Source organism: Saimiri boliviensis, chromosome 17, assembly GCF_048565385.1.
Source record: "Saimiri boliviensis isolate mSaiBol1 chromosome 17, mSaiBol1.pri, whole genome shotgun sequence".
In the NCBI taxonomy this organism is placed as follows: domain Eukaryota; kingdom Metazoa; phylum Chordata; class Mammalia; order Primates; family Cebidae; genus Saimiri; species Saimiri boliviensis.
In genome coordinates, this window is record NC_133465.1 from 1558165 (window position 1) to 1579819 (window position 21655).

General features: G+C 43.9%; 1 long non-coding RNA gene across 1 annotated transcript; it reads left to right on the plus strand.

The window, feature by feature from the left end:
* The first annotated feature begins 15422 nt into the window (after positions 1–15422).
* LOC101029149 (uncharacterized) lies at positions 15423–19993 on the plus strand. Its single transcript, XR_745011.3, has 3 exons — positions 15423–15700; positions 18675–18823; positions 19793–19993. It is a non-coding gene; the product is annotated as an uncharacterized LOC101029149 (long non-coding RNA).
* The last annotated feature ends 1662 nt before the right edge of the window (positions 19994–21655 follow it).

A 21655-nucleotide genomic window follows, 5' to 3' on the forward strand; every position in this document is an offset into this window, starting at 1 on the left:
GGCTGCTCCGCATCATTGCACCTATTATTTCCAACTCCCTGTACAAAACCTTTAACCCATTCTTTGCCATACCAATCCAGTCCAACCCTTTTCCTTCCACACTGCTGAAATTCGGGGTTGTGCAGTTGAAGGTCTTACACAAGAGCCGGCTTCCCATCCTGCTGCCCTCCTCTCTAAGCACTTGACCTCACTGTCCTAGGCTGGCCCTCATGCCTGTGTGCGGCAGCTACCTCTGCTCTACTCCTTCTTGAGGCTTTCGAAATCGTGGGTTATGCCTCACTCACTCTCTACAGCTCTGACAATCTTCAGGCCTTAGTATCCTCTTTGCAACTTCCACATCCGTTATCTGCCCCACATCTTTTCCAACTGTATTCACTCTTTATTGAAACTCCCACTGTGACGATTACACACGGCCCCGATTTTAATCCAGCCTCTCCTCTAATACTAAACATAAACGCAAGCCCTGAACCCCATGACTGTATCTCCCTAATACATATAGCATCCTCCCCATTTCCACATCTTTCTCTCTTTCCCTTTCCAGACCCAGACCATGCCTGGTTTATTAATGCCAGTTCTTCAAAGCCCGGTCAGGCTGGTTACGGGATTGTAGCCCACTCTCTATCATTGAGGCTGCCACACTCCCTCCCCCTACCACTTCGCAGCAAGCCGAACTAATTACTTTAACCGTGTTCTTACTCTTGCTAAGGGACTGCATGTAAATATCTATACTAACTCGAAATGTGCTTTCCACATCCTACACCACCATGCTGCCATATGGGCAGAAAGGGGCTTTCTCACTACACAGGGATCTTCCGTTATCAATGCTTCTTTAGTAAAAGCTCTCCTTAAAGCTGCTCTCCTCCCAGCCAAGGCTGGAGTCATCCACTGTAAAGGACACTAAAAAAACCTTAGATCCCATTGCCCAGGGAAATGCGTTTGCCAATGAAACAGCTGAGAAGGCAGCAAATGCACCATTATTCCCCTCATAATGGACAGTATTTTTCTTTTTCATCAATCACTCCCACTTACTCTTCTGAATCCTTAACCTACCAGTCACTTTCCACTCAAGGCAGGCAGTTTCTGAATCGGGGAAATTCCTTCTGCCTGCCTGGCAAGCGTCCTCTATCCTGTCTCCTATAACCACTTTCATGTGGGACATAAGCCTTTGGTCTGCGTCTTAGAACCTTTTATCTCCTTCCCTTCATGGAAGCCCATCCTTAAAACAATTATCATAAACACTGGGAAAAACTTCACATTTGCTCCCTGATGGATGGGGTGAGGGCAAACAGTATGGTTTAGGCTGAAACATGTTTTACTTTGGGAATCTGGAATGTTGGTACATGCTAGGTAGAAAGAGTGCCTCCAGTAAAAATCAGCTCCTACGCTCCAGCAAACTTCAAAACTTTCCTGGTGAACATTTCACTTTCCTCCAGACTTTGCCTATACACCTCTTCCCTTTGTTGATTTTGTTTTGAATCCTTTTACTGTAAGAAATCAGAACCATACGTATGACTATATGCTGAGTCCTGTGAGTCCTCCTAGCAAAACATTGAACCTAAAAATGTCTTGTGTTTCTGGGTGAAAAAGCATGATTTTTCTTTTTAAACAGTCTGTGTTGCCCAGGCTGGAGTGCAATGCCACAATCTTGGCTTACTGCAATCTCCACCTTCTGGGCACAAGCGATTCTCCTTCCTCAACCTCCCGAGTAGTTGGGATCCCAGGCACATGCCACCACGCCTGGCTAATTTTTGTATTTTTAGTAGAGTCAGGGTTTCACCACGTTGGCCAGGCAGGTCTTGAACTTCTGACCTTGTGATCCACCTGCCTCGACCTCCCAACATGCTGGGATTACAGGTGTGAGCCACCGTGCCCAGCCAAAAGCATGCACTTTTTACATTTTAATTTTATTTAATTTTTTAGAGATTCCTAAAAAAATTAGGGAGCCCTGTTGCCTAAGCTTGTCTCAAACTCCTGGGCTCCCCCCTTAGCCTCCTAGGTAGCTGGGATTGCAGACATATGCCGCTGTACATTTTTTATGCCAAAAAGTTTTGATCAACCTCCAAGTACTGAATATAGTTCAGTTTTTCACTATTTGACAGTAGGTATAATTTCATATCAATTTACAATTTTAAGTCACATATATTTTTTAAAAACCCCTAGTAAAATATTTTCTTGTTTGGAGGGATGTTTCAACAATCTTTTGTAATCGTTGGAATCCCCCAGCGTGGGTAAAGGATGAATGAAACACATGCTTGTCACCCTCTTAGGGTCAGGCTTTTCAAATACATCGTTTTTAATCTTGAGCGCTCTTTATGATGTGTGGATTTATTTATAGCACCCACATTTGACAGATGAGGAAACTGAGGAATGAACACCTTTTTTTTCTGGTGCTCACCTTACCATGATTCCGCTCTACTCTCTCCTTTAAGTCACTGGGACTATATTGCAAATGGTGACCTCGGGGGGCCACTGCAGCTAACGGTGTCCCCCAGTGTGCAGTGAAGGCCGCGTCCCCGCCCTGCTGCTGGGCTCAGAGCAAAGCCTGGGCGGACGGCGGGCCCCGCGCGCCCTCTGCTGGCAGCCGCCGCGCAGTGCACGGCCTCCCGCACCTGCTGGAGCAGGTGCGGCGGAGACACCTGCGAATGTCACGTCTGCACGGACTCGTCACAACGCCTCTCCGAGGTCACGATTATTACCGTCATTTCACATGCACGGAAACTGGCTCTCTGAGAGGTGAAACGGGCCCCGCATCAAGCAGCCGGTAGCTGGCAAAAGCCGATCTCTCCGCCGCCAAAGCCCGGACGCTTTCCAGCGCCGCGCGCGGCCTCCCTGCATGAGGTCATCGCCAGGAGGCGCCGTCCGCGGTTCCCGTTTTCCTCCGGACGCTCCAACTGTGCGGTCACAGCCGAAGCAACAGGCCAGCGTCTCTGCACAGAGCGGTCACGAGTGCGTCCTGCCGTGGCAGCTGCTGACATTCGCAGGACCGTTTCTTCCAGCTCAGACCCGAGCGTTTCTGCCAAGCGAAAACCGGAGCCAGCAACGTCCGTCCCAGCGGGGTTTTCCCGTCGTCGGCTGGCTGGCAGGGCTTCCTGCACAAGCACTCTCTCGACCTCCAAGCAGGAGCTGAGCGAGACATGAGCTCATGGGAGCTTCCGACTGGGCCAGCGACTCCCGGGGCCACCATCGTGTCCTTGCTCGTGGCTGAACGTCCTGTCCCACCCCACAGAGGCTGGCAGCAGTCTAGCACTGTGAGGGGGGTTGAAGTCAGACAGACTCGACTCGAACCCTGCACCCTCCTTTTTCTAGATCTGTGGCTTTGTGCAAGTTAATCAAACCCCCGGAGCCTCTGTCTATCATCCTAAAGTGGAGACAGTAGTTTCTACTTGTAGGCTTGTTCTGAGATTTGAATAAGATTGTACAATCACTTAGCTCTCATTGCTCATTTATTGAGTACATAGCAAGTCTTCAATACATGGTAGTGTGAAGCTGGCCCTAGGTATGCACCTTCTCGGTGTTGGGTGCCAGCCCCACCCCTGTACGTGGGTGCCCTTAGTCCCGGCATCTTGCAGTATAGTGTATTGCCGTTGGGCAGGGTGTCTCAGTCTCTCTTATGCTCAGGCTGGCCACAGGGGCTTTCCTGGATACATCTTAGTCCTGCTTCAACTCTGGGGCGGGGAAGCAGGGTTGCCCGCAACTTCCTAACAGAGCCAGCCTCCCAAGTAGAGCAGCTGAAGAGGGAAAATAGTCACTGGGAGCTGCAAGACTCGTTGTCTGGAGTAATATCTGGGGGCTGGGGCAGGTCCTTGGCCCACAGTGGTGACCAAAAACTGTACATTAAAACCCACACTTTCCACAACAGTCATGTGAGTTTCTCCTCCTAGCCTGAGGGCATTTCTTGGGTGCTCCTTTCTGTGTATGATTCTTTACCTCCAGGGCTGCCCAGCTCCAGCACATTCAGGACAGGTGTTGTCTGATTCTGCCTGACATGCACCAGGCTTAGGAACCTGGCTCCTGCCAACCTGCGCTGCCACTCCTATGCCCGGCTGTGGGGTCCAACCCTGGCTTCCCGGGTGCTTGTGTCATGGGTTGGAGTTAATGGTCACCCTGGGAGTTGGACCTTCTAAATGGTGTTATCCTGTGAAACATCAGTTGCAGTCAGGAGCTCAGAAAAGATAAAGACCCCACATTGCCAAAAAGCCCCTTCTCTTAAAGGGATGAGTCAAAAGCTTTCTTCCTTTCCCACATCCCAGGCAGTATTCATCTCTACCTTATTCCCAGAATAAACAGAGTCCCATTAGGTTTTCATGCCTATTATTGTTCCCAATTTTGTACTAAAGAGTAGTTGGTTCCAGACAGGAAAACCACAGCCTCAGCTCTACAGAGAGTGAGAAATGTACATTTAAACAGCCTGCAGTAGCATGCAGAAAGTCATGGCAGGCTGGCTGAAGACCACCACTAGCTCAAATGATGCTTCTGTGAGAATGAGAAAAAGGGCCCCTTCCAGTAGACAGAGTCCCATGGGTAAACAGACAGCACCTTTATCCTATTTAGGAAAAGTGCCTCTCCCTCTAGGTGGGTGTAGCACTTCAGAAAAGACACTGGAGACGGATGATGGTCCCACTTATCCTGGCCACCAGATATACTTGTTCAGTGTACAACCTGTAAAATCATACATGTCAGCCCTGGCTAGAGTGAATGAGGTGAAAGTATGGGGAGATCTTATACCTGTGATTTTATTTTCTGTTACAACTTAATTATAATGTTATTCTCATTGCACAGACATGGAAATTAGGGCCCAGAGGTGAAGTGATCTGCTCAAAAATAAATGGCAAGGCTGGTCTCTTCAACTCAAAAACCAGACCACTTTCCACCAGGCAATACTGCATCCTTGCATGAAGCACTTTCAAAGAGCCACCTTCTTCCATGTCTGCATCCTTTTAATTTTCTCAAGGCGCAAAATTTTTCAGAACCAACCAGCCAGCATCTTTGCATACCGTGCGTCCTGGTGTGGCAGCTGCTGACCATACCCTGAGTCATGCTCATGGCCAAGCTCCCCACTCGGGACCATTTCTGTCTGTTCAGACTCATCTTTTGCTGTTCTTAGCAAAGCCCAGCTAGAGCCAACAAGTTCTTCCCAATGGGTGCTTCCTATCTCTGGCTGGCTGGCTGGCTGGGCTTCCTCTACAGATACCCGTCCTTTTCCCTAAGCAGCGCCTAGGGGCCCCATCCTGCAGGTCTGAGCTCATGAGGGCGTCTGTCTGGGGGCAGCTATTCCTGGTGCCTTTGTCACTGTCTCGTTTCATGTGTGAACATGGCTGCTGGCTCTACAGAGATTTGGCAGGTAGCAAGGAGGTTTCTTTTCAAATCTTCCTTTGGAAGTAAGACTTGGTGACGATCTTATGCCCACCTTTTCCTGGCTCTGTGGTGTCAAGCAAGTTACTCAAGCTCCCAAAGTCTTGGTTTCTGCCAATTGAGGATAAGAATTCCTACCTCACGGGGTCCTTTGAGAAATAAATAAGATCTTAAGTGCAAATCATTCTACTAGAAATTGCACAATTACTTTTGTCTTCATCCTGGATGTCCACGGACAAGCCTCATGCAAACTCACGGTCCTGCACATCTTTAAGTGTTTTGATTCATACTTTCAAATGGCCTCATGAGGCCATTTTATACCTTTTATACCTTTATAATGTATAAAGGTACACATTTATACCTGGGTAATATTTTTGTCTGCCTGTGACAATGCTTACTGTACAAGAAAGTCTTAGGAGTAAAATAAGGTCAAAGATTATAAACATAGTATTTATTTTCTTAAATATTATCAAGTCGGCCACACATGTTTAAATCACTAATGGTTTCAGATTATTGTATTTAATGAGTAAACACTTTTATAGGGTTTACTTTTATAAACACGTTTATTTACCAGATACTAAGTGCTTGACAAAATTAACTTTTCCAGTTTTTAATATAACCCTGAGAAATATTATGATTGTCCCCATTCTACGGATAAGAACACTGAGAAGTTAATTAACTTGCCACATATCTGACAAGCCTAGTTGCACAGCCAGGCAGTCTGGCTCCTGAGTCCACATTTTAGACAACACTCTACCTCCCGGTTCTTTTGAGGCATCACTACTGGAACTACCCTAATACTCCTACATGGCGAGGGTCAAATAAAATTTTAAACAGAAAAGTGTTTTACCAACTCTCAAGCTCATAAAGTTGTACATTGTAAACATGTTTCATGATGCCCACAGATAACTTATTAATGATATCATCTATTTTAAAAGACATATATAAAACCCATCCCTTAAGGAAGGACTCCCATCACTGTTCCCCACAGACACTCTCCTCAGTCTTACGCGTTCGCCCACACCAAGAAAATCATTCAACATATTTATTTCATACTGTCATATAGGAAATAGCTTCTTTTTAGATTTTTTAAATATTATTAACATTGATCATACAAACATGGAATAGAAATTTCTTATGTTTTATCTGGATTTAAGGCTCTACATCATGGAATATATTTCTATCAAGCCATACACAGTGGAGATAATGAAATGAATTGTGTCTTAGTTTAAACATTATGGGAATTTCATAATTGCAACATGACAGATAGTCCTCGGATGAAAATTAAGTCTCTCCTCTGGTCAGGCATCAATATGCATCAGTGAAGAGAAGACAGTGAGTCAGGAAGGGCTGTGGGCACATCTGTTCCCCAGTCCCTCAAGTAGTTAAGTCCTGACTTCCTCTACCCCAGTCTCTCCTGTGATATGGCCAACACTGGCCTTTTACAATTGTGTGTGGCTAGAAATGCAGCAGAAACCCAGCTGAATCCCCAGGGCTTCCCCTCTGCACTTCTCAAAGGAAAGATCTGTCCCAGGACCATTTATTCCAACATCTTCAGTTAGAAATCTGAGAAGATAAAGTTATTTTTACATTTCTCAAGAAATACATATTTATTCACGCTCATTAGAGGAAAGTCAGAATCTACAGAAAACCAAGACGATTTTGAAAAATCCATAATACCACCATCAAAAGAGCTACATTTAGTATGTTGGTCCACAGGCTTCCTAGCATCTTTTTCTGTTGGTGTATGACCAAAATACACAATCGCATTCTGCTTACATTTCATAATTTGCCTGGTTTTTTAATACCATACATTGAACATTTTTAAGACCTGCAGTATACCTATGCTGAGAACCTTATTTCCAAACAATATATTTACAAATAAATGCGCACACATACCGTCTCTCATATACAACACGTCTTACTTTCTGATTCTCCATTCTTGAAGATTTAGGTTTTTTCAACTTTTTCTTTATATACTCACCAGGAGTCAGCAAACTTTTTTTACAAAAAGCCAAAGAGTGGATATTGTAACTCAGCAGGCCATAGGTTTCTGTTGCAACACTCATCTCTGCTGTCGCAGGGAAAGAAGCCATACGCGATTTGTAAGTCAATGGGCATGAATGTTTTCTGACAAACTTTACAAAACAGGTAGTGGATCAGATGTAGCCTGTTCCTCTGTCCATGGTTTGCCAGTCCCTGACATGTACCACTACAGAGGATGCTACTGGAATAAAACCTCTTTACACCTCTCTGATGATTTCCTTAGGACTAATTGTGAGGCATGACATCACGGTAGCTGTGGGTCGAAGGGCATGCATGCTCTGGCATGTACCTTGCTAAATTGCTCATGATGAGACTCTCTCATGTCGAAATGCTTTGTGGCCACCAGAAGGCTGGTTCTGCTTTTTTTAATCCACCAAATGAAGAATAGAAATGACATTGCATGTATGCAGGATATTTAGTCATCCTATAGATAATGCATTGTACACAAGTGTATTCTACATTTTTTCACAATAAGTCTACATCTGCCAGGGTTGAAACAAAACAAAACAAAACAAACCTATTTAACACCTTCTCTGTAGCAGGCCCATTCATATATGTTATTGTAGTTAATTCTCAGAATTCTTATGAGCTAGGCTTTAAAAAAATTTTTTAAATATTTAGTTGGCCAGGTGCAGTGGTCCATGCCTGTAATCCCAGCACTTTGGGAGGCTGAGGCGGGTGGATCACCAGAGGTCAGGAGTTGGAGAACAGCCTTGCCAGTATGGTGGAACCCATCTTTACTAAAAATACCAAAATTAACTGGGCATGGTGGTGGGTGCCTGTAGTCCTAGCTATTCGGGAGGCTGAGGCAAGAGAATCGCTTGAACTCAAGAGGTCGAGGCTGCAGCAAGCCAAGATCGCATCTTTGAACTCCAGCCCGGGCAACAAGAGCAAAACCATGTCTTAAAAAAAAAAAAAAAAAAGGAAAATTTAATTGACAAGGATTGTATATATTTAATACATACCACATGATGATTTCATATATGTACATACTTATACTGTGTACTAATTATCACAATCAAATTTATTACATCCATTACCACCTATGCTGTACATTACATCTCCAGAATTTGTTCAGCTTATTACTGAGAGTTTGTACCCTTTGATTTTCCCGACCCCAGCCCTTGCCAATCACCATTCCGCTATCTGTTTTTACGAGTTTGACTCTCTCAGATTCCACGTATAAATGAGATCATACAAAACTTCTCTTTCTGTGTCTGGCTTATTTCACTTAGCATAATATCCTCCAGGTTTATCCATGATCCATGACAGGCTTTTCTTCTTTTTAATGGCTCATAGTCCACTGGTTATATGTATTTTATTTATCCATTCATCTCTTGATGGGCACTTAGGCTGTTTCCGTATCTTGGCTATTGTGAATAATGCTGCAATAAACATGGGGCACAGATCTCTCGTCAAGATTCTAATTCCCTTCTGAGGAGTACATACCCTGAAGTGGGATTGCTAAATCTTATGGTGGTCCCGCCTCTAATTTGTTGAGGTGACTCCATACTGTTTTCAGTAAAGGTTATACCACTTTACATTCAACCAACAGCGTATAAACGTTGTCTTTTCTCCACACTTTTCACCAACACTTGTTATCTCTTGTCTTTTTTATAGTAACCATCCTATCCTATGTGGCAATATCTCATTGTGGTTTTGATTTGCATTTCTCTGGTGATTAGGGATGTTGAGCACATTTTCATATACTGGCTGGCCATTTGTATGTCTTCTTTGGGGAAAAAAAAAAGTCCATTCAGGTCCTTTGCCTATTTTTAATTGGGTTATTTATGTACTTATTTTTTGCTATTTAGTTGTGTGAATTCCTTTTATATTTTCAATTAACCCTGTATCAAATACATGGGTTGCCAATGCTTTCTTCCATTCCGTAGGCTGCCTTTTCATTTTGTCATCGTCTCCTTTGCTGTGTAAAACCTTTTAACTTTGATGTAGTCCCGTTTATTTATTTTTGCTTTTGTTGCCTGTGCTTTAGTGTTACATGAAAAAAAATTAATACCAAGATCAATGTCAAGGAGATTTTTCCCTATGTTTTCCTCTAGGAGTCATACGATTTCAGAAATCACATTTAAATATTTAATCCATTTTGAGCTAATTTTTTGCATATGATGTAAAACAAGTGTCCAATTTCATTCTTTTGCCCGTGGATATCCACTTTCCCCAACACCATTTACTGGAGTTTCCTTTCTATATTCTCTAATTTTTTTAGAGTAAACTAAAAGCAAGTCTATTAAGAAAGTAAAGGAATAAAAGAATCTACACTGTGTATTCTTGATGCGCTTGTCAAAGATTAGTTGATCATAAATGCGGGGGGTTATTTCTGGGTGAGCTTCGCATTTTTATCTCCCTCATTTTACAGATGAGGAGGCCAAGTCTCTAAAATAAAGGCTATGGGTCTTGGGTTCTCTCAAAACTTTGAGAAATAAAAAAGAGACCGCTCTGCTGGGTTGTAAGAATAGCACCTCTCACCTGACAGTGGCTTGTGGTGTCCCTGGAATCTAAAAGCTACGCGATGCTCTCTGGGAAATGGCTGCTTTCTGACTGGTATGCTTGGATCTGTGCAATGGATAGTCATTGGTGCCTCAGAAATCTCTACTTATTTCAGGCTGGTTCAACTCCAAAAAAAAAGTGTCCACTCTACCCTTTTTCTCCTTTCACTGAGCTTCCCTTTCTCAGTTTCATGCTGAAACCCCAAGATTCACAAATATTCCCTCCACCTATGCCAACCAAACACACACTGATGTAACCCCAAAGTCTTCCGGCCTCCCCAGCCCACAGGAAGGAATGAAATTACATCTGAAATACGGCATGAGCTGGCACTCCCTAACGTAATACAAATATAGTATTCAGTATTCCACAACCGTAACACTGCCATTCTTCAGAAAAAATTCATAGTTGTTCAATGGCAGGCAGATCTATGCAAACCTAACCCAAAGTACCAGGAAGCTGAGAGGCTGAAGAAAGAGGCTCACAAATGCTATCTCTTAGAAACTAACATTTAATAGGGACTTACAAACAGAAGCCATATCTGTGCCTCTGGTGGTGGAGAGACGAGATGGTGGATCCCTGCACCATTATCCCAAAGACCCAGGGTTTATATACCACAGGGAAAGGGCATATGTGATTCAGAAGTGATGTTCAGGACAATTTAAAGTATGATAACATCAAAGTTGCTTTGACCCAAGGGCCTGATTTACAGTAAGCATGTGCTCTTACACAAGGAACAATAGACAGACTGGAAATCTTAATGGCCTTCCCGGAGCAGAGGTTAACCTGAAGTCAACACGGCACGTTAACATCCAACATGGAGTTGCTTTCCACATAGTGACTTCAAGAAATGAAGGATCCACAAAAGTAGCCACTCTCTTTAGGAGTACAGTGGCAGGCGGCAGCAGTGGTGGTAGTGGTGGTGTTGGTAGAAGAAAGAGGTTAGAGTGACTTGTCAATGTGATCCAACTAATGAGAATTTGCATTGTCTTAATTAGCTGCTGCAACAAAAGTAAGTTGTCCCAAAGCTCAGTGACTTAAAAACAACAATCATTATTGTGAATCTGTCAGTCAGCTAGGGGATCATAAGAGGGTCAGTTGTTCTGTTAGTCAGCTAAGGGGTCGCAAACCCAGATCTTACTGGTGTAACTGGTTATCCCTCCCTGTGTGAAATCCAAAACGAGTGTACTTGAACAGCAAGCAGGTTTCCTTCAAGTGGTGATTCCGGGACCAGGCTCCTTCCATCTTGGAGTCTTCACCAGCTTCCACACGTAGCTTCCAAGAGAACTTATGCTTCATGCTAGCGGTAGGAAGAAGAGAGCGGAAGGTCGTGCATGGGGAGCAAGGGAGTTAGGGACCTCACCCTGGACGTGAAGTGCATCACTTCTGCTTATATTCCATTAGCTAGAACTCCATTGCATGGCCGTAGCAAACCAATGGCAAAGGAAGCTAGGAAGCGAAAGCTACTGTGTCCTCGGAAAGAAGCAATGAGTCTGGTAAAGAGCCAGCAGCCTCCGCCACTCACACAGAGGCTTGCCTCCCCAACGGTGGCTAAAGTGAAAAAGACTGACCAGCTATTTACCAAACTTAGTGGTCAAGCATTCTACAGAGTCATCCTCGTAAGGCGAATGTCATTCTGAACATTCAGAGCCTACGGAGCAGCAGAGCTGGTATTTACTGCAGCTTTTGCAAAAGGAGAAATAAAAACTTAGTTACAAAAGACGGATCAACCCTTCTGAGAACCTGTAATACAAGAAGTTCGAGATTTTTTCAAGTTGGAAGGAGGAAGTCAAATGTTATTATAATCAAATATGGGATTTCCCCCACACATCTGAACACGGCAGGAGGCTTTTTACCCTGGGAAGGCTCCACTTGTTAACATTTCAGATAGCGTGACTGAATGAGGAATTCTGTGAAGACTGGGGGAAGAAGAGAGAATGCCAGTCCTTGCTCCTAGGCCAAGACCTGAGGCCTGGAACGTTCGTATCTGGATCTAAAATCTGGTAAATGGGGGTGTGTAAAGAAAAGTCATAAACAGTGTCTTGTGAGGGAGAGAGCTTGGAATTTGAAGTCAGAAAGACTTGGGGAATTAAATTGTATAACCCTGGCCAAGCTACCGTCTCTCCATGTGTGAAATGAAGACAACCTCTGATAATGTTTTTGACCTTTAAAAGGAGGTGGAGAGATTAGATGGGGGGAGGGGCTAAAATCTGGCACATAGACTTGCCCAGTATATGCTAGTTCCTTGCTCCCTTCTCCATTTCTCTGTCATTCAAAGTGGCCACCATTTTTTAGTAGTCTGAATTATTAAGAGGAAGAAGCTATTTCCCTTGGCTTAGAGAGCTTGTTTGAAAACACTTAATGCTAAGCACAGGTCTATAGAATCCAGAAAGGTCAGCTTCCTATTGGGGCTTAAGCTTCCAAATACCCATGTCATGACACAGGATGTACATGCTGGGAGGGAAGACATAAATCTTAGCCCATCTCTGCCCATCTATGTTGTCATCTAAGGAAATGTCACCCAGCAACATGATGTTGGGGTTAGACAACTTGTCCCGGGTCATGCAGCTACTAAGTTGAAGTCAGGATCTGAGTCCAAGTGATCTGGTGCCTGAGCTCAGATTCTTAGGCTTACCTGCCACACTATCTAGATCTGGTGCAAGATGAAGGGGTGTAGGTGGAAGGACACTTGCTTATCGTAGTGTTTAGCTGTCTGTGGCAGGCCCCTTCCAGAAACCCAGGCCTTGGTCTCACGCTCTAGTTTCAGAGCATTGGGAGCAGCGGAGCTGATATTTGGAACAGTTGAGTCCTCACAAGTCATTGCTGATAATGACCCTCTTATGTTGTAAAGGCTCTCATTGGGAGTAGGAGCCCTTCAGGTGGTGACAGTCCCCTGCAGACAATTGCTATGCTCTTTGTCACCTGGTGAGGAAATTATATAAGATTGTGATTTTATTGACCTTCCCCTGGCTAATGATTCTTTAGGCATAATTGGTCACATACTAAACTTCCTGACCTCCATATGGGAATCATGAGCCCTCATAGAGTTATGGAAGTCACAGTAATACCAGCTTCGGCCTTAGAGTCTCTTCATGGTTCAGTTTCCAATATCCAGCAGAATAAAATAGGGACAGGTTCTGATTGTCTTTATCTTGAAATATTTCCTTAACGAAATGATACACTTTTGCATGAGCTGTCTATAGGAGCCCTGCTCTAGGGAATAGAAAGACGTGCATCCCCTTTCATAGAAATTCATAAGAATAGTAGCTGTTAGTGCTAAGGGCTCCGTGCCAGGGGTATGGATGTGTACATATATGGTAATTTGTTCTGTCCAACATTGAAGTAGGAATTATGATCCCCACTTTACAAAAAAGAGAAGTGAGGCTCAGAATGGGAAGTTAATTTTCCCAAGGTCACACAGCTAGCAAGTAGTGGAGCCAGATGCAAACCAGATATGTCATTCTCTGGGGTCTTCACTCTCAGTCACTGTCCTATACTTAAATCAGGCTTATTTTCACAACCTTGAAACAGCCTTAGTAAATAGCCAGCAATAAGGGCCACGGGCTTTGGCTCACTTAAAGCCAAAGTAACAGTGTTGGGTGGATGATACCTACTTTTAATCTAATCGAGCACTCAGAAGCCTCTACAGTGAGTTGCTTAGCTCAAAGCAGTTTTTTTTCATGCTAATGAAATCATGATTGCCAATGCCACATGAGATAAAGCAGAATTCTGTGACCTCAAAAGCTCATGTATCTGTAGCCAGAGGTAAGTCCAAATTATTTTCTAAGAATTTGGATGTAGCCTGACAGTAATGTGTTAAGACCACTGTCTTTGGAGTTTGATCGTGGTTCTGCCATTTAACTATTATTTGGGGCTACTAAAACTCTCTGTGGCTTATTCTCCTCAACTGTCCCATGGCAATAACCATGCCTATCTGTACCGGAAAGTATGTGAGGTGTCTTTCTAATGACAATAGCTCTCTGAATGCTGCTCATCCTCCTCAAAACACACATTATTGAGGATAATAAATCCCATTATTGAGCACTGAGGATGAAAGATAAATAAGACCCCATCCTAGCCATCAAGATACAGGAGTGAAATGGAAAATGACAGTAATAATTAATTGCAATATAGTCTGATAAGTTCTATGACAAGATAAGTACTAAAAGAATGTCACTGTCCTAGAAGTAGGGGTTGAGGAATGTTTTGGAGGTGATATTTAGGCTGGGTCTTGTTAAATAAGGACTTGCAGAAAAGATCAAAAGGTCCTTTGTTTGCCCAAAGGACCTCTAACTAGTAGCATTTCAGGAACTGTGATATATGAAGTAAAACAGAGTGGGTCTCTCCCTGTAGCCCCTGAATTAGGAACCAGAAGTGAAACATCGAGTACTCTACTTTCTAAAGTGAAGTCAACTTTAGAAAGTGGCCCAAGGGCCTTTCCCAAAGTTGCAAATTTGTCTCCCTACCCTCAACCAGCCCAGGTATCCTCCTTATTTCACATTATATAACGTATCTTGTGGGACACAGGGCACCTAGCCAAAAGTTATACATGTCTCTCCCCATCCTTGTCACTGGGGAGGGAAGAGGGCATATGTCTCCCTCCCCCTTAGGCTCCTCCACCAAAACAAAACAAAACAAAACAAGTGGAGTGTGTGTTTAAGAAAATCATTCATCTCGATTCGGAGTGCTAGGAGGAGGAGGAAATGAAACTTCACTCCTCACTCTGGTCCCACCCCCACTCTCACCCCAGACCTACAGGATGAGAGACATCCTAGGAGTTTAACATGCGTAACAGAAGTGTGGGTTCTCAGAAATGAAGTTGGATGAGATAAAGCAGAGCTTTAGCCCAAGAAAATCACATAGCTCCTATAGACAAAGACCTATAGGAGCCCAGCAGGAGAGAGAATGAGACCAAGGCAGAGGGAGGCTCAGGGCACGTCTCCACCACTAGCAGGTGATAAGGGAGCAGGCCTGCCTGCTCTGTACCATTTCTCCCTGCCCTCATTTCTAGAGGTGCTAGGCCTGGAAGCTGTAGGTGGGAGGTGAGCACGTGCGGTGGGCTGGGAGAAGAAGGGAAAGAGCAGACTGCACTCTTGCTACCTGGCACCTAGCTCCTAGATTGTAATTTCTCTTTAGAATTCTCTCACGCCTAGCCCACGCCTGGCCCAGAGCAGACATTCAATACTTATGTTGAAAATGAATGACATAATAAAAGTTAATACTCATCCTTCCACCCTCCCCACCCCCACCCCTTTTTCTCAGTCACTCACAGCTTTTTTGATTTAAGAGTCTTTTTCATTATTTAAATTTTTTTAAATTTTATTTTGCAGAGACAGGGTCTTGCTCTTGTTGCCCAGGCTGGTCTTGAACTCCTGGGGTCAAGTGATCCTCCTGCCTTGGCCTCTCAAAATGCTGGGATTACAGACGTGAACCACTGCACCCAACCTGGTGTAGGAGTCTTATTTGTCTGTCAGAGGAGGGTGCTCCCTTGGCTCAGAACCTTGCTTAGGTAACGTGGTAGGAGCCAGGGTACACAGGATGGGTGAGTGCTCTCCAGACATGTCAGTTTCTGGGCAGGGCTTAGGCTTCTGCAGTCCCTAGTCCCACCCCTGGCCTTGCATTCCAGCTCAGCAGGTGAAAGGTATAAATTTCAGCTGCTCTCAGCCCTGCTGTGTTTTTCCAAGGCCTTCCAACAGCAACATGAACGTGGCAGCCTTCCTCCTCCTTGTGATCCTTATCATCTTCAGCCTAGAGGTACAAGAGCTTCAGGCTGCACTGAGATCGAGGGAGGTTTTTGGTGAGTCCAGGCAGAAGACAGCGCTGTTCAGTTTTCCTTGAATGAGGGGGGCTAGAAAGTAGCACATCAGGGACCGGTGGGTGCTGGGGAGGGGAGGGGAAGAAAAGAGTGAAGAAAAGATCTTAAAGGGCCATTGCACGGACCCCCCCACTGCCGCTACTCTGCTCCCCAGAACAGAATCTCTTTTCTGCCACCTCCACTTTCCCCCAGTCCTTCCCCTGGGTCACTGCTCCGTTTGGACTCTCTGCACCTCTCCCCTCACCCCCTCATCAGCCACCCTCTGACTCCCACCAACTCCCTTTCCATCAGTTTCTTTCTCTCTTGCTACAAATAAACTGGATCACCTAGAGAAAATATTTTCTGAATCATGTTAAACATTAATCATCTCAATCTCTTTTCTTTTCACCAACATTCTCAATGGAGTAATCTTAGTTCTCTGCCCCCACTTCCCCGTAAGTCATTCCTTGATCCCTCCACCCCTGCCCCATCACTATCCGGAAATGTCCCCCCAGATCCTGTGGACAAATCTCATGACTCCTCAGATGTCAAGTCTTTCACCTCTGCAGTGTCTGGCACTGCTGGCCACCACCTTGGTCCTCAAACTTTCTTTTCCCCTGCATTATCTTTCATGGTATTTTACTCTTCTCTCTAAACATTATTGGGTTCGGTTATTACTTTCCTCTCTTCTTTGCTTTCCTTGCCCCGACATTAAACTGGTTGCCAAATATTGTTTATTCTCTGAAAGTGTCTCTTACATATGTTCTTTCCTTCCCTGGCCACCTCCCATTGTTACTCAGTGTTTCCAACCCCGATGACCTCTGTCTGGGCCATCCCAGGAGCTTCCTGACGGCTGTCCCTGCCCCTGTCTTTCTGCTTGTTGAATTCTATTCCACTCTAGGTTCTCACACCAGAATAATCTTCCTAATTGAACAGCAGTCACATCCCTCTCTTGATCTAGCAAATGAAATCCAAGTCCTGAGGCCCTCGAGATCTTCCTGGCCCTGTACCTTTGTCCTCTGCTTCCTTTTCCTGCTTCATTTCCAGCTGTTCCCTAACACTCACCCAGCCCTCCATTTACCATTCTGCCTGTGTTCCTTGTATGTCAGGGTGAAGAGTGAGGTGGATGAGGTACCCAGGGTGCAAACATTAAACGGGTGCTCACCGTCAGGGTTGTGCAACGGCCTCCTGGAATCGAGTGCCCTAGGCACCTCACTTGCCTCACCCTAATCCTGGCCCTGTTGCGGTTTCCCTCGTGAACTTTTGCTAGTGATCCTTCTTTCTTCTCACAACACTCCACCCATGCCCCTCAGTTCTGTCTTTAAAACATTCCTGCACTTCAAAACTCACCTTTTCTAATTAATCTAATTGGAAGTAATGTCATCTTCTCTGAGTCTTTTTTTTTTTCTTTTTTTCTTTTTTAAGGCAGGATCTTGCTTTGTTGCTCAGACCAGAGTGCAGTGGCATGATCATGACTCACTGCAGCCTCAACCTCCTGGGCTCAAGGGATCCTCTATCTCAGCCCCTCAAGTAGCTGGGACCACATGTATGTGCCACTAAGCCTGGCTGATTAAAAAAAAAAATTGTAGAGACTGGGTCTCACTGTATTACCCAAGCTGGTCTCAAATCTCTGGACTAAAGTGATCCTCCCACTGCAGCCTTCCAAAGTGCTGGGGTTACAGGCATGAGCAACCACGCCCAGCTGAGATGCTTTAATTCTTCAGCTATGCCTCTCTCAGGACATTTGTCACATGATGCTTTGTTTTTAGTACTTTGAATATGTCTTAACCATAGACTCTAAGCTGTTTGTTTTACATCTTTGTATTTGCTGAATAATTTCCTCTGTTTTATACATAGTAAGAACTCAACATATATATACTTAATAAGTATATATTCTTGACTTAATAAGTCACGCTGCTGTGAGTGGGGAAGAGGGGTCTTCAGCCTTCTCACCACAAATTTTAAAAAAGGCTACAGGAAGCATGGGGGGATGGTATTGATTTTCCCTGAGGTCTATAACTACATGGAAGATATCCCACCAGGCCCCCTTCTTGCAGCCCTCAGATACTGCTCATCAGTCCTAGCACTCTTTCTCTTTCAGCCTGGAGAAGGTGTCTGAGCCTTCTCACCACAGCATCAGAAAGCCACTTCTATTGACTGAAGTTGACAATGGAGAATAAAACTCATTACCCCTGCTGAACCCTGGGGCCCCTTTTTACAGATGAGAAAAGTCCCAGAAAGGTCCAGAGACATAATCAGGTAAAGAAATTCCTGATAACAGCTGAGGAGCCTATCAAAGTACAGTACATATCCATCCGGAGTTCTGTGTGTTTTCCTCGAAGCCTGTGCGATCTTAACCAACTCTTTGAACCTACTTCATTGGTCCTCAAAGAGCTTGAGGTTCTGGGAGCTTAGGAGCCTCCACTCAGGTCAGGAATGGCTCCTTGAAATGTAGAGGTCTGCACTTATGTCAGGATGAGCTTCACCACGAGGGACAGCAGAAGGTGCTCAGACCAAGGGGCCAGGCCAATCTGAGTTGAATCTCACCTCTGTACCCACTGGTTAGGAAGTCACCGCTGTGAGCCCCAGCTGCCACACCTGTAAAGTGGGCCTATTAAGGCTCACTGCATGGGGTGACTGCAAGGGACCTGCAATGGCACTTGGTAAATGTGAGTCTCTTTTCCACTCAATTCCCTGCCGTGTGGAAAGTGAAGCTATTTAAGTGGGCTTCTTTGCACTTCCCCTCCACAGACACGATTTTCCCCATCTCTAAAGTGGGCCTTACTTTTTTGAGGTTATGTGAATGCATTGCTTTTAACTAGAATATATAAGATGTTAGTATTATTCTGCAAGTAATAAATTACATTGCATATTAAATGAAAAGAAAAATGTGGCATCGACTTCTCAATCAAGGGCTGTTCTCCCCAGCACCTGTGCCAAAAGTAGGGTGGTTTTCAGCCCGTCTGTTCTTCCGTAGGTATCTGCATTGAGCTCTGCAGCGGTGACTGGGACTGTGACCCAGGAGAGACCTGTGTCAGCAATGGGTGTGGCCATGTGTGTGCTGCACAGTAAGGATGGGTTGAAACACCAGGCCCTCCCTGCTTTCCCAAACACTGTCCGGTCTAGGTAGGTTGTGCCCTTGGCTTCAATGGGACTTCTCAGAAATGAGTAGGAGAGAAAACTACCTGTCTCCGTCTTCACCCACCCTTCCCAAGAAAAAGATGCATCCATCACAGGCTGGTGGTTTCCAGACCTTTAAAATAATTCCCTAACCCAGCACATACTGGAGAAAAATCAGACTATTTATTTAAGCAAAATGATAAAAGTCACACATAATCCCCCATCCCAAAACAATGTTTGTCTAACACTTCGGTGCATATTTTAAATGCACACACAAATATATAATATTTATACAAAAATGAGATAATTTTGTGTCTATTTTTATTTTTTATTTCACTTAAAAATAGCTACCAAACAACTTTTAATGTTAATACCAATGCTTCTATCCCACCATCTTTGATAGCCTATAGTTTATCATCTATGTTCATATACTTAGCAACCTCCATTGATACACATTTAAGATATCTCTTATTTTGATATTATGAATATGAGTCTAACAAATACTAAATTGGTGTATGTAAACTTATTAACTTCCTTGGGACAAATTCTAAGATGTAAAATTGACGACTAAAGAGTATATTCATTTTAAGTTTGTGATGTACATTGCCATGTTGACTTATAAGAACCTCTTTTCTGTGAAAACATCTCAGGGGCCTCACATGAAAATTTATTTGTTTTCAGTAGCCATTAATTGAAAAAAAAAAGTATAATAAAAAGCTACCATAATTCAGTTTTGATGCTAAATTAAGTTGCACTAAACACAACAGAATCAGCGTATGCTTTAAAGAAAAACCCTTTGTGTTCAGAACAGATTATTTGGCCAATCCACCTGCAACACCCAGGTGCTTAGGGCCTGGCTGGCTCTTTGCAGGTGTGATTTGCCAAACTGGGAACCGTTCCTTCTATATTGTATTCTGTGGACCCGGGTCCCCCAAACAGCAGGTCTCGGCCATAATTTTTTTGTCTTTTTCTCAGATGAAGAGTTATTTTAAGGATCATCTTTCTCTAAGATCATCATTCCTTCCTGGAGTTCCTGTCTTCCAAGATGTGACTGTCTGGCGCTCCTTAACTAGGAAGATGGATGAAAATGGGAAGCCTGTGGATGAAGACTACAAGGAATACGGGAAGAAGGGGAGAGAGGTTGTTCCTTTTAATAAATCATCACTGTTAAGAGCACTCACTATATTTTAGTTATTTGGTTAAAGGTGAGGAGGAGGGAGAGGCGAACAGATGACATTTTTGAGTATTGACTATCGACAAGGACGTGTTAAATTCTCCCCAGGCGTTATCTAAGGAAACTTAACAATCTTTTGACTGCACTTCTTCTCACCACCATTTGAGGATACTGAGCTTTGGGGTAAGTCATATAGCAGATGAGTGTCAGTGCCTAAACTATAATCACGTCGAATGCCATATAAGGCCTGTGCATTACAGCATAGTGGTCAGGAGCCCTGACTCTGAATTTCAAACCCAGGCCCACCACACAGCCATGGGGACTTCAGTGAGAGTCTTCATCTTTCTGTGATTCAGTTTCCTCATATATATATAATAGTACCTCACAAAGCTACAAAGATAAGAGGGTCACATATAGTGCCGATACACAGAAAGCATTCAGTAAGTATTAATTACAATTATTAGCACAGTAGTGCCCCTAATCCACGGGGTATATGTTCCAAGACCCCCAATGAATGCTGAAACCGTGGATAATATCAAACTCTATATATACTGTGTTCTTCCCATAAATACACACTTGTGATAAATTGTAATTTATAAATTAGGTACAGTAAAAGATTAACAATAACTAATAATAAAATAGAACAAATAGAACAATATGCCAGCATCACTACTCTCATGCGTTGAGATCGTTATTAAGCCAAATGAAGGTTACTTGAACATAAGCACTGGGACAGTGGATCTCATAACTGAGGCGGTTATTAAGTGACTAACGGGCAGGTAGCATATAAGGCATGGATACGCTTGACTAAAGGATGATTCACATTCCAGGCAGAATAAAGTGGGATGGCACAAGGCTTAATCACACTACTGAGAACAGCAGCAAGTGGAAATGTATGAACTGTTTATTTCTGGAATTTTCCATTTCATATTTTCATACTGTGATTGACGACGGGTAATTGAAAAGGCTGAAAGTGAAACTACCGATAAGTGGGGACTGCTATGTTACCAAATAGGCTGATGACCCTGAAACAGAGCCCAAGGCCAAGCGTCCTTCCTAGCCTCTCCTGGTTCCATATGTCACCTGGATACTGAAATCAAGCTCCTCTCTTCTGGTTTTCCCCATTACAAAATGTGGGAGGTAAAAAAAAATGGGTTTATAAATTTCTTGTCTATGTTCTTCACAATCACAGCCAGCCTGGGCTGCAATCTGATTTCAACCAATTTGCTGCCTGTGGAGACCTGACCAACCATTTACACTCTTTGGCACCATTTTCTCAACTGTGAAAGGGGGAAATAATCACATCTACTTCATTTGATGCTAAGATGTATAAAACTTTAGAGTTTACAAAGCATTTTCACAAAAATCCCATTTGATTTTCACATCAACCAATTGCAAATACGGGACCCTGAATAAATAATTAGTGAATTCATTCATTCTGTCAACAAGTATTGTGGGGGTACCCACCACATTCCAGGGGCTGTGCTAGCCCTGGGATACAACAGTGAATGAGAAAAATGGGATCTGTGCCCTCATAAAGTTAACATTCTAGAGGCAATAAATGAGAAAGTAAGCAAATAAGATAACTACAGGCTATGGTAAATTTTCTGAAGGAAACAATCAAAGATGTGAATTAGAGTGAAGTGGGGGCATGCAAGCCTACG